Source organism: Petaurus breviceps, unplaced genomic scaffold (assembly GCF_028583685.1).
Source record: "Petaurus breviceps papuanus isolate PSGF00001 unplaced genomic scaffold, PetGlider_PUasm1.0 38, whole genome shotgun sequence".
NCBI classification, from domain to species: Eukaryota; Metazoa; Chordata; class Mammalia; order Diprotodontia; family Petauridae; genus Petaurus; species Petaurus breviceps.
Window position 1 is genome coordinate 26,922,755 of NW_027186304.1, and position 12,306 is coordinate 26,935,060.

General features: G+C 39.7%; 1 long non-coding RNA gene across 3 annotated transcripts in view; it reads left to right on the forward strand.

Annotated features, from left to right (window-relative positions):
- The window catches only part of LOC138170389 (uncharacterized), a 66,290-nt gene that overhangs the window by 32,054 nt on the left and 21,930 nt on the right, over window positions 1-12,306 (forward strand). For all 3 annotated transcript variants that reach the window (XR_011170599.1, XR_011170598.1, XR_011170597.1), the window contains one exon: window positions 5,752-5,845. This is a non-coding gene — a long non-coding RNA (uncharacterized lncRNA). The remainder of the gene's footprint in view (window positions 1-5,751; window positions 5,846-12,306) is intronic.

Sequence of the window (12,306 nt, forward strand, 5' to 3'; positions counted from 1 at the left end):
TACTATACTATACTATACTATACTATACTATACTATACTATACTATACTATACTATACTATACTATACTATACTATACTATACTATACTTAGTGTAAGGAATGAGATCAATCACTCAACAACCATAACAAGGTTTTATTAAAAAATCTAAGATTGTTTATACTCTGTAATTCCTTTATTAGGTGTGACCTGCTCTTTAATTGGGTAAAGAAAAGAACAGGAGGGTTGTTAATCAAACAAATTAACCATACTCATCAAGACTGAATAACTGGAAAAATATCAGTAGATGCTGTCAAGTGGTGAACCAGTCTAGTGCTGGACGACTTCAAGTCCCCGGGGGCTGGGTATTACAACTTCAGAGTTGGACTGAAACCTTTGAGTGGGACCAATCACTCTTAGGGGATAGGAGGAAGGGAGAATGAACGTGTCATTGTAGATGCTGGACCAGGAGGACACTGCTGCCAAAGAAATACTGCAAAGAGAGATGTGTGATCCCTTATATTGGAGAAGGAAATGCCTTCCAGTAACCAAGAATATGAATTTACCCTTTGGTCGTATGTATTGTCTATAAACTCACTATCATTTTACTCTGAATTTAAGCCTACTCTTCCCATGAATATTGTATGTATTTGTGGGAGAATGTATCCTGACCTTTGAAGGAAATTTTCTATCTGTGGAGCTTACTGTTCTTGCTTTACCTTTGGAAAAGCTGAGTCTGGCTGGTTAATTGTTAATGGGGATCACTCTAGTGGGGGTTCCATTAGCTACAATACTAGAAATGAATATTCCCTCAAGGAAGCCCTGAAAATGAATAGTTAGTTGTCCTCTGGGGACCCTAACTTAGAATTACCAGTGAAAGAGGGGGGAGTAGCCCTAGAGCCACCAGCTGCATTTATCTTAGGGTTGGGTTATGGGAAGGGTGGATCATTAAGTAGATTTGAGGAAGATGACTACAGTATATATACTTCCCCAACCATTCTAATTGGCACTGTCCATCATTGCCAGGGAAAGGTCTTGAGTATAGACATCTCATCTGAAATTACTGTGTAATCAGTGAGGATATATTAAAGATATAATTGGTATGATGGTGAATGTGAGCATATGTTTGATGCAAAATTGGGGCAGGGAAGGGAGTAATACAGAAGAACTATACCAAGAATTTTAAATTATGTGGATTAAGAGGTCATGTGTATTATTAGGGAAGGGGGAACAACTCAAGAAATCAGTTCCATTGTTAATAGGCTCAGTGACACTTTGAAAATTCACAAAATCTGTCTTGCAAAGACCCCTAGAGAAAAAAAACTCAGAAAGGAATTGGGGCCTCAGTTTCCTTATCTATAAAACAAGGTTCAATTGACAGTGTTCTGCATATAATAGGTGCTTAACAAATATTTGTTGTATTGGATTGAACTGAGTTTATTAGATGACCTCTAAGGTGTATTCCAACCTTCTGTGATTCTAAATGGGGGTAAGAAGCATACCTCAAAGCCATCTCCCATACTTGGGACATATACACCTTTTCTAAATCAGAGGCATAGCAGTAAGGGACTCGTTCTCATCCTACAGTCTTTTCTTTCTTTGGGTACTTGCTCATAGCCTCCCTAGCAGATGGATTGGAGCGTCTTAAGAAAAATGAAGAATCAAACCACAGCTCAGTGCCTTCAGGTCTGAATACTAAGAATCACATTTTCTCATTTCCTTTCCATGTCTCTAATCACATGTTATGTAATTTCTTGCAGAAAAAAAAATTGCTTGAGGATGAACATTTAAAAAATTTTGTACCAGCTGCGCTCAGAATGTTTCCATGTCATTATTTACCTTTGTAGAAAGCAAATATATCACCATGATGATAGTATAGCTGCCAAGTACAATACTATTAAGAATATTTTGACTGAGAATACTGAATGTGCTGTACTTGTTACTAAAAAGAAAAAAAGTGGGGAAGCATATTTTGGCACCAAAAATTACCCAAAAGTTACCAATATTTGGGATACATTAACAAGATAAGGAAGGCAAAAGCAAGTTGATATCATAGAATGTTAGGAGCAAAAGACCAAGGTCATGGTTCCATGATTATTTGTGTTGGTTGGGTCCAAGATTTCAAGGAACATAGACAAAATCTCATGCTAGGTTGATCTAACTACAGAATTTATTGATAGTAGATGAATCAATTTAATGGGCATGATTTCTCACACAAGAAAAATATGACATATACTGTTATCTGAGTCTCCACTATGATCTCATTTCAGGAAATTTAAGTCACATAAATAACCATAACCAAACCAAGTGGCTCTATGCTGGCAATAGGTTAATAATGGATAGCCTTTAGCTGTTAGGGATGGGATGGTTTTATATTGAGGAAGACAAAGGAGATTAAGATGTAGTTAAAATGTATCAATATAGAAAAACTAGCTAATGAATCCTTTAAAAAATGTCAGTCATAGTTATAGTCAAAGTCAACTGGCATTTATTAAGTGCCTTCTATGTGCAAGACACTGTGCTAAGTTGTGTGATAACAGTTTGTGAGAACAGGATTGCCCCATGAAGTCATATGTAGTTATGTCGACCTCCATTTTAACATTCCAACAGGAAAAGTATTGGATCTTGTTCCTTTTAGAGGTTGCCTTTACCCATTTCTTTTTATCCTATTCAATCATGGTGGCTGTTACCTACCAGCCCCCAGGTCATTCTCTCTCCTTTCTCAAGGTTCTAAATCTCTCTACCCAAAACCTTGCTCTTATACTAGAAGACTTGAACACAAATGCCACACTCCCAAATTCCCCATCTCACCTCCAGTTCCTCAATTTCCCTGCCTCCTATGACTTACTACTACACTCCACACCTCAATCACACAAAGGGATGGTTATGCTTTAATCTGACATCAACCTCCGGTGCAAAAGATGGCCCTTGGAGATTAATGGAGGACACAACATATAAACATCTATGTATAAACAAGATAAATACAGGATAAATTAGGTGGTGGTTTCAGAAGGAGTCATTAAGATTAAGGAGAATTAGGAAAGTATTCTTGTAGAAGGTGGGGCTTTAGCTAAGACTTGAAGGAAGCCAGAGAAGTTAAGATACTGAGATGAGGAAGGAGAACAGTCTAGGCATAGAGGACAGTCAATGAAAATACTCAGAGATGGAAGATGGAGTACAGTCAGGAGACCAGAGTCACTGATCACATGAGTAGAATTTAGAACACAGTATTTAGCACTTTTAGAGTCATAGATGTGGCAAAGGGTAACCCACAACTCCTGGCACTGGAAGGGTTTTTTTTGGGGGGGGGGTTTCCCCCCTTGAGATAACAGAATCCTCATGAAGTTCACCAAAGGACTATCCGTGCAGAACAGTCACTCCTCTGCCAAGCAGGACTTAACTCCTCACAAGGTTTGGTGTCTTTGCAGGAGAAAACATCCAAGTGGACAGGTTGAAACATTGGGTTTCTTTGTGCTTGCTCTTCAGTGAGCAGCTGCAATCTTTACTATCTCCAGCTTTAGACTCAGCTACAATCTTTGGCTGGGGTACTGTTGTACTCTTTCCGAAAGAGAGACACTCATCCTAAGATATTCAGAAGTCTGTTCCATTAGGACTTCCATGAAACTTGCCTCTCCTGTCTAAGAGGTGAGAGACAGAAGAAGAGAATCTTTTTAACAACTCTTCTTGGCTCAGTGAGAATGATCATCATGTAAATTGTGCTTCCAGTTTTTCTCATTTCACTCTGTATCAGTTGATATAAGTCTTTACACATTTCCCTGAATCCATCCTATTAATCCAACCTCTTAAGGAGTAATAAAATCCCATGACATTCACATAACTACAATTTCTTCTGCCACTGTCGAACTGATGGGCACCTGTTTTGTTTTTATACAATTATAGGAGGTGGTCATTTTTATCCACCTGAAAAGGAGCATTCAGAACCTCAAATATAAAGGAACAATGACAAGATAGTGACTTGTGCCAGAACAATTTCTATCTGAACTCCATCACAAAAGATGAGAACAAGGTGTAGAGTAACAATGGTAACAAAACAACTTATTTATGTTACTACACTTTTCATAGGAACACAGATTTAGAACTGGAAAACACCTTAGAGGTCACTTAATTCAACCCACTCATTTTATAGACTAAAAGAAGTTAATTGACTTACCAGGTACATATGACTAATAAGTGTCAGGTGGGATTTGAACCCAAATCTCCCTGACTCCAAGTCCATAGCTCCATGCTGCCTCTCTACATGGTATAGGAACTGATGATAATGGTGGAGACAAAGTATATAGGCTTAGGAGGAGTGAGGCATATGGAAAGATGAAATGATAAGCAGCCATTTTTAATAGAGGCATGTCAGATTTCTTGATTGTGGAAGGATAGCACTGAAGGGTGATGTCAAATTAAAGCATAATCATCCCTGTATGTGACTGAGGAGGAGTGTAATAGTAAGTCATGGGAGATAGGGAAATTGTGGAACTGGAGATGAGATGAGGAATTTGGGAGAGGGGCTTTTTGGGTTCAAGTCTTTTAGTATAAGAACAAGGTTTTGGGTGGAGAGAGACTCAGAACCAAGTACTAAACTCCTTGAGAAAGGAGAGAACATAACCTGGGGGCTGGTAGATAACAGCCACTATGATTGAATAGGGTAAAAAAAACCTGGGTAAAGGCAATCTCCTCTCAAAGGAACAGGATCAAGTCCTTTTCCTATTGGAATGTTAAAATGGAGGTTGACATAAGTACATATGACTTCATAGGGCAATTCTGTTATCACAAATTCCAGCTCAAGCCTCTAGCACTGATATCTTCCATTATATATAATTCCACTCTATAACCTCTCCCAGGGAACATTCGGTAGTTCTTCTCCCCTTTGGTCATTTCTCTTTTGGTGATGGACTCTTTGAGTGCTCCCACCCCTGTGGCCTCTGGATATGAGCAGAAGCTAACACCAGCTCCTCGCTAAAGACTGAGCAGTCAGGTGGCATTGCAGCTGCCAAGCAGGATGTCTCACTGGGAGCCTCCTGCTGCATCCCACAATTCTGTGCATGTGGCAGGAGCATCAGTGAGGATCAGGCTCGCAGAGAGAAGTGAGGCCCCACAAGACTAGATCCTATTTAAACTGCACTCACACACTTGGGGTTTCCATTACCTCCAGATAAATCTCTCACTGTTTATTGAGTAGTCTCTTTATGCCTTTGGTCCTGGGGACAGTGACACTCTAGTGAGCCAGCTTAGCCGGGCCCTTTTGGTTATTTCATTTTTTCCAGTCATCTAAAAGCAAAGCCTATTTAGGCAGTGGCACTACTCAGGCAAGGATGTGTTTGTGTGCGTGTATGTGTATGCATATGTGTCTGTGTGTGTATATATGCTTATACATATATCTTTTAAGAAGCACTAAAGGAACTGGTACAATTTCCCACATGGCAGAGGCTGAAAAGGCTGCACGCAGAAAAGTATAATGTATAATGGAAGTACCCTGCTTCCCCATTTGGAAAAATGCTCTATAGGTAGTTCTGCCCTGTTAACCACAAGACGAAGAGATTGACTCTTGATTGACTGCAGTGGTAGGGCTTGGGTTCATTCAAAAAACCCTGGTCATCCAGGCCAACTCTCTTGGCCATGGTTCTTTGCAGATTGGCAATGGGGGAGGCTGAATTGCTGTGGGCCTCCAAGTGGGGAAGGGACCTCAGGCTCTTCTTCTTGGAGAGCACATGGCCCTGCTGCTGCTTCTGTCTCTGTTATGGCTGTTCTTTCCTGTTTTTAGGTGAAGGAGACTGAAGATACATGCTAACCCATACCTCCATTGGCCATGCAACATTTGGAAGTGAATCTGGAATAAATATTGTTTAGGAACCGGGGTAAGTCTGAGTTCACTCTCCTAAGGGATCAAGGTAGAACAGAGGAGAGTGTGTCCACAGGTGTTGGGGAAAAATGGTTTTAAGTCTTCAAGGTAAATATTCCTGTATAAAAGCTAATTGAAACTGGGGCGTAGATCTAACAGTGGAAGGAACACACCAAAATGGTACAGCCAGAAGCATTAGAGGAAAGTACACCTGACCCCCAGGAGTGCCCTGAAACCTGAAGGGGAGGGATAATCAACCTCTGAGCCAGTGAGTCCTGGGTTTTGTTCCAGAAATATTGTACTATTCCCATAATAAATCGGAGTGTTACTAAACAGGGGATCATTGGCAATGTCAACACACTTTTATGTACTTATTTGTTTTTCCAATTAACAAGCTTTAAAAAAAATTAATCTGTCCCTTCCACTGCCACAAAAATAAAACCCAAAAATAAGCCCATCAACTCATAGCTCAAAACGAAGTCCTATGTCAGCCATGTCTGAAAATATATTTCTCTATTTTAAGTTCATTACTTCTCCGTAAGGAAGGGAGTGGTGTGTTTCATCTTCATTCATTTGGACTTCTGGTTGATCATTGCGCTGATCACAGTTCCAAGGCCCTTCAAAGTCGATTTTCTCTACGATGTTATCATTACCTAAATTGTCCCACTCCTATGTATTTGAGACTCTAAATCAGTCTGCTCAGCTTCTTCTGAAACTATCTGTTTGATCATTTATGGCACAATAAGATTCCATTACCTTCATGTACCACAATTTGTTTAGCCAGTCAACAGTGTAAGCAGATTCCCTTAACTTCCAAATTGAGGCTACCACACACATACACACAAAAGCTGCTATCACTATTTTTGTACATATAGGACTTTTTCCTCTTTCTTTGATTTCTTTGGGGCATAGTCCCAATAGTGGTATAGCAGGGTCAAATGATTTGCATAGCTTGATAATTTTCTGGACATGTTTCCAAATTTTTGCCAAATTCTTGATTTTATTAACAGCTCCATCAATGAGCCCGTTCTCCCACAGCTGTTCCAACATTTATCATTTTCTTTTTTAGTAAACTTTGCCATTTTAATGGCTGTGAGGAAAAAAAAATACCTCAGAGTAGCTTTAATTTGCATATCTCTAGTTACTAGTGATTTAAATTGTTTTTCATATGATTAATGATAGTTTAGATTTTCTGCCTTCAAAAATTGCTTATGCATATCCTGTGACCATTTTTTAATCTATTGGCAAATGATTCTTAGACTTCTATATTTGAAACAGTTCTTTATTTATCTTGGATAGAAGACCTTTATCAAAGAAACTTCCTGCAAAGATTTTTCCCCTAATTACTTGATTATGTTCTAATTTTTACTGCATTAGATTATTTGTACAAAGACTTTGTTAATTTAATAAAATCCTAACAATCCATTTTGCGTTATATGATCTATTACTTGTTTGTGAACTCCTATCCACAACTTTGAAAGGTAATTTCTTCCTAATTTGGGCTTTCATATCTAGATCATGTATCAATTTGAAGTTTACCTTGATATATAGTGATCAACTTATGTTAAAAAGGAGACTTCTCAGCATGGAAGCCTTACCATGGCTCTGTGGAAAGATCATTAAATGTCTACACAGGACCTCAGGTTGAATCCTGACTCTGCAATGTACTACCTATATGACTTTGGACAAGTTATTTAACCTCTCTGGCTCTCAGTTTCCTCATCTTTAAAACAAAGCAGTTGAACTAGATGAGAACTCTCATCCTAAATCCAAAATGATGGTTCAAAGTAGACCTAAAGGGGAAAACAGAAATATTTCTCTACAGCACTGTGTGGGGGGAGAAGTGAGACAGCTTCAGAAATCCATGAAGAATGCCAGGAATGAAAAAAAAAAAAGAAAAAGATAAAGTTTAATTCTGAATGAAGAAGCTAGAGGTGGTTCTGAACAACAAAGGGGTGCTTGTTAAAGAAATTAGTGATTGAAATGTAAATCCCAAGCTGCCTTAGGATCTCTTCTCTGGTTAAATAAATCTAGACTGAATCTAAAAAAACAAAGCAAACAAAAACTTCTGAGGTTAAAAATCATGCTTCAGAAAATCTTGGGAAATGACAAACAGATGGGTTGAAAATACAAACATACCTACAGAGAGACCAGCCAGATGTCCTACAATAATAATAAAAACTTATGTTTCTACAATTCTTCAAGCTAAAGTCCTTTCTTCCTAACGATTGCATGAAGGAGGTAGGCCTATCATTATCCCCATTTTATATGTAACGACTTCATATTACCTCCATGTACCTAGAAACTGGTTTCTAGTAGTTCTGGGTCCCCCTTTCTCTCTAAATTTCTCCTGATCAATTTCACTGTAATGGTGGAAAGGGTATAGTTTACTTATCCACCATTGGGCTAAGCCAGCAGAGAAGGGGTATTCAACCACTCCCTGTTCTGTGCTCAATAGTAGCTTAGACCAGATTCAGTCCAGAGTGACCTACATTTAATTAGATTCCTCTTTCTTATACTCCTCAGCTCAATAATTCCCCCACCCTGTGTCCTGAGGAAAAATTGCTTAAGGCTTATGTTATAGTTTGTGTCTCATTTTCCCAAATAGGAAATAAAAGATTACTCAATGTACAATATGAATCAAAAATGGGAAAGGCAATTTATTCCTACATACACAAGAAAGACTAAACATAAACCAATTCACAGGCTTGCATTAACAGAGTCTACTAAATGGGTTATATTTAAACTTCATCAAAACATAAAGCAGTTTGTGGGATGGCTGATTAGGTGGTTTTCATTTCCTTTCAGCTCTCTGCCTTCATTGTACTATAAAACTGAGTCTCCTTTGAACTTCGTGCCCAGTGACTTTCATAGTCTATTGTTGCCACACTCAAAGACCTCCGGGCTTTCCAAACTCACAAGGTTATCTCTTGGATGTGTCCATCTTCAAGTTGTTGCCTGATTTTCTAACATCAGGATAGAACAAAAACAAAAGAGGCACAAATAGCCCTGGGCCCTGGCAAAAGCTTTCCTAACCACAAGCTTATGGTCATTGTTGGCATGATATGGGGGTGGAGAAGGAGTCATCCTTCCTCACCCCTCACTGGAATTACATCATGTCATCTAGGGAGTCACAGTAGAGATTTCTACTAGAGATTATCTCTCTTTTAATTGGTGTAGCACCCAGATCCCTTGCTACTGTCATGGGTTTGGAGGTGGAAGTAGGAGTATGGAACTGATAGGTATGGGATCTAGACCCCTAAAAGGAAAAGCCCCTTGACTTTCCCACATTGCCCAGATCCCTGGTGTTTGAGGCATCACCTGTCCCAGTAATCCTTTCAACTGTCCTTTCATTGTGCCCTCCCACACACAACCCTCCATTCTCTGTTGCCTCTGACCCAGTCCAATTTTTCTTTCTCTGTTACCCCCGGACCACCCTAGGCTACTTGCCACTCCTTAATCCTGTCCAGATCTTCCTACAATCTTTCTGTATAAAAGTATTAGTCTCACCCCCCATTAAATTGCTCATATTCTTAAAATCTGGACCATTTGTATTGGTGTCACAAATACCACAGACTCCCTAGGAATCTTGCCTACCCCAAATGGTATTTTTAAAACAACTTGGACTGAAAGAAGGCTTGAGTGGTTGAATTCTTTCAAGGCAGACTCATGTCCTTTGCCCTTGCATTTCAGGATTCCCAAGACCCCTAGACTGTAACCACTCGGGGTTCTTCATGTTAATCTAAAATACAAAGTTCCTTTAGCAAGTGGCCACCACATTGTCAATCCCTAATTCAATTGATTGGAGGCAGCATGCTCCAGGGAGGGGAGAGTGAGGAATAGCCCTGCTATTCTTAATATTAAAATAAAAGATAAATCAATCAGTCATTAAACATTTATTAGGCACCTACTACTACAGGGCAGGCATGTGTTAAGCACTAGGGATACCAAAAGAGGAAAAAGACATTCCCTGCCCTCAAGGAGCTTAAAATCTAACAGAGGAAATCACAAGTAAACAAATATGTACAAACGAGTGATATGACACATACATAGGAAAATAATTAAGAGATGGAAGACACTAGAATTTAGAGACATTGGGAAAGGCTTGCTATAGAAGGGATTTTAGATGGGACTTGAAGGAAGCCAGAGAAAGCAAAAAGCTGAGTCCAGAAAAAACATTCTAAGCAAGTTTATGAGTGTAGCCTGAACCTGCCACCTCATGGATGTCATTAGCAGTGCTACCACTGTTTTAGGGAAACAAGACCCCAGTGGAATCATGATTTGTCCCTGTGATAGTAATGGAATATAAAGATTCCCCTGTATTGGCTTGGTTTTCAAATTGATTGTGTTAAAACCCAGAGCTTATTAATCCCACCTGTGGGATGGACTTGTTGATGTGAAAAGAGAGTCCTGAACTGGGAGGAGCTGGTGACATAGATTTGGAGAGACAAGAGAGAGGCAGAAGAACTTTTTGGAAGCAGCACCTCGTGGAGGCAGAGAGAGAGACTGAGAAGGATTGCTGAGGGCCACTTTGAATTGCCTTGGACTTTTGAGACCTGCCCCCGGAGCTGCCAAGGACTGAGGAGACATGGCTGTATTGCTGGTACTTTGTCTGTCTGTTTTGATGTTGTTTTGCCAGATTTGTCCACTGGTGAAAGACAGTCCTTTTGTTGAAGAAGTCCTGGAACCTTGCCGTTGGCTAAGAAGCCCTGAGACTGTCCTGCAGACAGAGAGTGAATACTGTCCACTGGTGAAAGACAGTGCTGTTGTTGCAGGGGTCTGGGAACCTTTCTGTTGGTTCAGAAGCCCTGAAGAAGGATTTTCTTGTTGTATGTTTACAGAAATCTGGGAGAGGGTTTTGCTAATGTTTTCAGGGGTTCTAGGACTGTTCTGAAGACAGAGGATGAATTCATGAAGAGACTGGCAATGTATCTTGTGGCCTTGCTAAGCCTTGTCTCCCCAGGAACTCAGATTGCTGAGAACTTGCCTCCTGTCAAGATGAAGAAAAGACCTCCATTTGGGTATTAAGCGCTGTGCTTAAACTTGATGTAACTCTGGGGTAGATTCAATTGTGATCCAGGGGTGGGGAACTTTTGACCTTTTTGTGCTCTGTGATTGAACAAATGAAGGTACTTTACTTATGTTTGGAAACTAATCTCCATTTGAGAAGAGGGGCTTTGTGGTGGACTAAATGAAGGTACAGCCTAGGGGTGGTGTAGTATTTAGAACAGGGACTTTGTAATTGATTGAATGATTGGAAGGTCCTGGGGTGGGGTAGTCCTTGTAGATTATTTAATCACACTTAGTAAATGCTGTATTTGGAATGATGTCATGTTTTGACCTTCTCTGTTCTTGGTTTGTCACTGAATAAAATGGAGAGCGCCTATGCTGGTATTCTGAACCTTGGGAAGTTGCCTTTGCTTGGCATGACATTACAGTCCCTTAAATGACTAGAAAAAGTTTAATTATTTGATAACTAGGTCACTATTGCTGTCTGCTAGAAGAATACTAAGTCTTTAGGAATCTGCCATTCCTGCTTATTGATTCAGAGAACACAACCAGGAATGTCCTGGTAAATGCCTAAAACCAGCTCTTTGAAAAGTATGACACACATTTAAATTTAATCACTTTCTTAAGTCTAGATAACAAAAAAAATCCAATATATTAGGCTAATTTTTGAGGCATAAATGCTCACACTGAACATTTAACAATCAGCTCTCTCGAGTCAGTATAAACCGACTCCATCATACCCTTTTCCCTGGGTCACACAAGTGTGTATAATGCTAAAGTCTGGGAAAGGAACTCTTCATTGTTGACACTGTTGGCACACTAGCCAATCTTGACATGTAGTGGTCAACATACATTTAAAAAGGGATTTCTTAGCATGGAAGCCACAGATATAGGAATATGGTCATATCAGTGTAGCTCAAACACTTATCTGTGAGGTAATACAGGGAAAAGAAAGGACAAGGCATAAAAGATGGTAGAGAGTAAGTCAAACTCATCTCTCTCTTTCTCTGTGTCTCTCAAACACAGTGTAAAAAGCCAAGCATGAGCAGCTTTCCAGAGGATTGCTGCTGTGAATAGCTTCAAGGTTCTGATTACATAGTATAGTGAACTCTCTATTTATTCAGTAATAAACTAAGACAAAACATTGACAGAAATCAAAGTACAGCATTCACAATGTTATCACTAAAGCGGCCACATAGTTTTCACCAAAGTGGCCATATAGTTTTAAACAAAAGATCATTCAGTAAGTCCTTACCTCAATCATCATTGAGGAGCAGGCCTCCTTAAGGGACACAAAGTACAAAGGTCAAAGTTCTCCACCCCTAGGTCACAGTAAATCAAAATCTTCTCAGTCTTGCATTAGGTATGCAAGAAGAGGTCTTTTCATCTTGACTTGAGGCTGGCTCTCAGATTCATGGTCCCAGCTCCTGCCTGAATCTACTCAACTGTCACCTGGATTCAAAGGTA